The sequence below is a fragment of the Triticum dicoccoides genome, chromosome 6A, assembly GCF_002162155.2.
Source record: "Triticum dicoccoides isolate Atlit2015 ecotype Zavitan chromosome 6A, WEW_v2.0, whole genome shotgun sequence".
In the NCBI taxonomy this organism is placed as follows: Eukaryota; Viridiplantae; Streptophyta; class Magnoliopsida; order Poales; family Poaceae; genus Triticum; species Triticum dicoccoides.
Window position 1 is genome coordinate 262,037,537 of NC_041390.1, and position 4,504 is coordinate 262,042,040.

Here is a 4,504-nt window from a genome sequence, read left to right on the forward strand (position 1 = left end):
TATAAAAGTGAAAGTTTTTGGTTTTAAATTAATATTTGTTTCCTTTTCCGAACTTATGGCATCATCATCATCGAACCTGCATGGTTTGTGTAGCTAAACTAAAATAAACTTTTACCTGAATAAATGTGTTGTGTTTTTTCTTTGAGCATATTTTCCTTAGGTCCATAGACAGACTTACTCAAATTTCATAGACAAACCGAATGTGCTTTATTTTTTGAACTTAATGCTAGTAATAATTGAACATTCCCATACAATTTTTTCACTATTCGTGGCATCAACCAAAATAGGCAGGACAGGGCACTATCGAACCGATCATTGTTTTCGATTCGTAATGATAAACGTTATTAATTCAAATAAATTTTCCTTTCTTGCACAAACATCTAACTGTTATGTACACTTTCTTTAAGAAGTAGCAATCAAATCATCATGGACAGAAAATTTGAATTTGCAGTTGGTGCTATGTGTACGGATTCCATGTTTTGGTCGTCCTCATTGTCCACGTCATGTACTTCATCCTCAACCAGCTGGTGTCCTTCGTGCAAGTGATCGGCGGCGTCATAGTTGGCTAGTGATCAGTGTCCGTCCAAACCTCCCTCGTGCTGTAGTACAGAGAGAAACAAAATAGTGAGAGAAAAGAGCAGTAGAGAGAAACAAATTAGAGGTGAGCTAAAAAACATTAAATTATTCTAAAAAATTCCTATTGTCAGTAATATCCATAGTGAAGCTTGGCTCTATATAGTAATGATGAATACTGCTACTTTGTCTTACTAATCAGCACTCATACTGATCTAGCTAACACAACAAATTTTTCATCTAGTGGACTTTTAACATTATATTAGAAAACTTGAGCTACAAAATCCCACATTTGTTATACTTGAAAACTCTATCCAAACTAGGCACCCCCCAAATCTCACACAACAAAGCATGTTATATGTATTTTTCACGAATGATTGTTCACGTACTGAACTGAGAGCACCTAGTTTGTGTTTCAGGAATTAAAATAGATGTCCTGAGCACCCCGTGTCAGCAAATGTTTGTGCTATAATTCAACAATAGAAAATATAGATAAGCAAACACCTATTTTTATGGAGAATATACCATTTTTGACGACCTTCATGTGACCAGCAGTGCTGGAGGTGATCTAGTGTCTCCTGCTACTGCTGCAGGTCGACGAGGACTTGTACAGCGGTAGAGTTTTTGCAAAGTGAACTGATACCTTTTCTAGCTTGAGAAATGCAGAAAATTAGCAAAAGTGAACCACCAAATTCTATATAGAAGTGCAGAAATTAAGACATCAAAAGCTTAAACAAAGTAGGTGGAGTTTTTTTAATACATTAGCATTTGAACTTTTATTAGTTCTTGTCCTCAAAACAAAGTAGCTTGATTTTTTAACCACCGCAAATAAACTCTTAAATACTTATGGCAAGTATATTTGAACTGATGTATCCTTTTTCTAGTTACTGATTGCCAACCAGCCGAAACAAACTCTTAAGTACTTATGGCGAGTATTTTTCAACTGATGTATCTTCTTTCTAGTTAATAAATTGCTATACTAGAGTACTGCATCCTTGGAAATGAAATACCAACATCATTGGTTGTGTAAAAACACTCAAAAGAATTGCTTGCTGTACTGTATTTTTATAGTACAAATTGTACTGAACTTAACTAATTTCGAACTGGAATTTAAAACATCATACATACGCGTTAAGTAATGCAAACATAGCAAACTCAAAATTTCTGTAGTCTATAAAATATAGGAAACCCAAAAATTCCTAACGAGTGCACTTGCGTGGAGTTACCTACTGAACTTCTAGGCTGACATTGGTTCTCCTGTTTTCTTTACACAACCAACTTCGTGTTTTTTTATAAGCGAACTGAATGGAAAACTTGATGGTGCACTTCTGTAATTTGTTCAAGGTGAACTAATGCACTTGCAAAGTTAACTTATTATGTTGCTTTTTCATACTGAATTGATGTCTGTTCACAAAATGAAAAGGTTAAAGGTGTGAACATTCAGTACATTTGTAACTTCGCTAGCGCCGCACTAGAACTGACATAATAAGTTAAGTTATCAATAGTGATCCATCGATGCAAGCTTAGTTCTTAGGTTACAAATTTGTAGATACTAGTACTGCTACCAGCATTTATAAATACTAGCGAACTTGAACTTGTGGTCAATCGAGATCGGAACTGATTGTGTTACAAGCACAAATACAAAATCCAATGCAGGTGATATAAGTACATGTTAGAAAGATAATCAAGTTCAGGTATATTAATTGGGAGAAGTTCAAAAAGAAACTTTTAAAACGTTTGTATCAAAAAGATGTGTACTACATAACATCTGTACTCACTATGACGATGTGTTTGTACTGCTCCACTGCCAGTGAAGAATCGCTTACCGTCACGCTATCTAAGTGAAGATGTGACCCTTACAAAATATTGGAACTGATATGACAAGTAACAACAGTAGACAGTGTTGTAATAATATTTTTTCCTTGTAGCTTTTTTGGAGCAAGAATTTTGATCATGTGGCGATGATTTTTATTTTGCAGACACTAAATATTTGAACCTTTTGTGCAAGTATGTTTGAACTAGGGAGAAGAGAGCATAACAAGGGAAGTGAAGCAATGACATGCGGTACAGAAATTTTCTTCTCATAAACATGCACATCTTTTTTACTTTTTCGATACAGAAATTCCTGACAAAGGCTCAATATGAAATAAGAGAATACCAAACATTTGTTTTGAGGGGAAAATTAACTACACAAGAAATTTTCATTTTTAGTCAGCTTTTTTTCACCGATCAGCTTCTGTGCAACTTGATTTTGACCTAAGAAACAAATGAAAATGAAGTGGAGCAGAGAGAATTAGGGTCAATTGAGGTAGTTACTAAGCAGGAGTGTGAACCTTTATCTACTGAACTTTTTAAAGTTTTGAGCTTGAACTTCTGTTCTTCTTTTAAGTACTGACACTACACAAAGCTTCTTTTAAGTTTTGAGTGTGAACTGTTTGTGTCCTTGCTCAGACATTTTCCACAAACAGATGACATGCACAAATTGTAGGTTTTGCTTTTACCTCGATGCTTTTCTGGACTTCCAAAATAAACTCTGGTACATGTGCTTGTTATCAGGCATAACCACAAGCACCTCTTGTACTATAGAAAGAACATGGGAACACAAAGGAAATTGGACTTATGATCGGGGAAGTTGATGCACTAAAAAGCAATCAAAAGATGAACTGAAAACAATTGATGCTCTTCAAAAGCATTCGGGAGAGATAACAGCTTCAAGCTGTTTTTTGAGGGCTCTTCTATTAGCAGACTAGTAATCGACCATCTACCATGTGCATGTAGGGAATGAGAGTTGTTCCATATATCTATATGAACATACATATTGCATAGAATTGCATCTAATTACTCTCTCCATCTACTATAGTAATACATCTACAGAGAAGGAAAGTCAAGTAGTTCTATGTTAAATGATTCCAACCGAAATTCACATTTTCTTTTAACAAAACCAAACTTCTTCAATGAACTTCTTTAGGTTTATGTGTTTGAACCTACAATCTTTCCAAACAAGTACTTAGCTCGCTTGTCTTTTTTTCCTTCATGATGGGATCAGAAGTGCACAAGCAGCACAACATGGAAGCAATAACACAAGGATCAATCGGGGCAAACAACAGAACACATAACTAAATAGATAAATGTGCTTACAGAAAATGTGCATCTTCTCAATGGGCATGACGCCGACAATACTTCGCGCACCGGAGAACCTGCACTGCTGGATCCGTCGAGAGAGGACTGAGGGCAGCACGTCCCCATGTGTTTATTTTCTGCAATAGTCACCATGAGAGGACAAGGGAGGAATTACTTCTCGGTGAGCGAAAATGTACAGGGAGCAAGGGAGAGCCGCAGAAGACGGGGCATCGACCAGCGGCGGCGTGGCGCAGAAGCATTACGACTGCAGTGAGCCACGCCGGTGGGATGGGGTTCAGGCACCAGTTGGATGTTGCCCATCCCGACGCGAGGAAGGGGAGGGTTGGGGCGGTGGGACGCGTCGGCGGGGGTGGACACACCGCGCGGGGAGGTGGGATTGGTCGCTGGGAGGTGGAGGCGTCGCGCCATGGCGATGGTGGCCGGGTCGGATCCGGCAGTAAGAGGCGGCTGGGGGGGCGGCGCGCGGCGACGGGGCATGGGGCGGCGGCGCGCGGCGACGGGCCATCGGGCGGCGGCGCGCAGCGGTGGGGCATGGGGCGGCAGCGCGCTGGAGATGGGTTCGGGGGTGAGTGGGTCGTGCAGGGTGGGGGCGGGGGTTTCCTTTTTCTTTTTCTTTTTTTAGATCGGTCATGGTGGGCTGCATTCGATCGCGCGCCTTATATATAAGGGTAAGGGGTAACAAAATATTATTATGTTACTATAGTCCAGCCCTATATATATATATATATATATATATATGTTGATCACCCCCTCGACACGTGTTGGTAATCGTTGCATGGAAAACAAACAA

At 39.3% G+C, this 4,504-nt stretch overlaps 1 long non-coding RNA gene across 3 annotated transcripts; it reads right to left on the bottom strand.

The window, feature by feature from the left end:
• Window positions 1-341: 341 nt before the first annotated feature.
• LOC119314341 lies at window positions 342-4,193 on the bottom strand. 3 transcript variants are annotated; one of them, XR_005152268.1, is made up of 4 exons: window positions 3,929-4,193; window positions 3,712-3,830; window positions 1,099-1,221; window positions 342-599 (listed from the first exon to the last, which is right to left on the bottom strand). It is a non-coding gene; the product is annotated as an uncharacterized LOC119314341 (long non-coding RNA). The 3 variants fall into 3 exon arrangements; XR_005152267.1 differs by having other exon boundaries at window positions 3,712-4,193; XR_005152269.1 differs by having other exon boundaries at window positions 1,099-1,225; window positions 3,712-4,193.
• Between the last annotated feature and the right edge of the window lie 311 nt (window positions 4,194-4,504).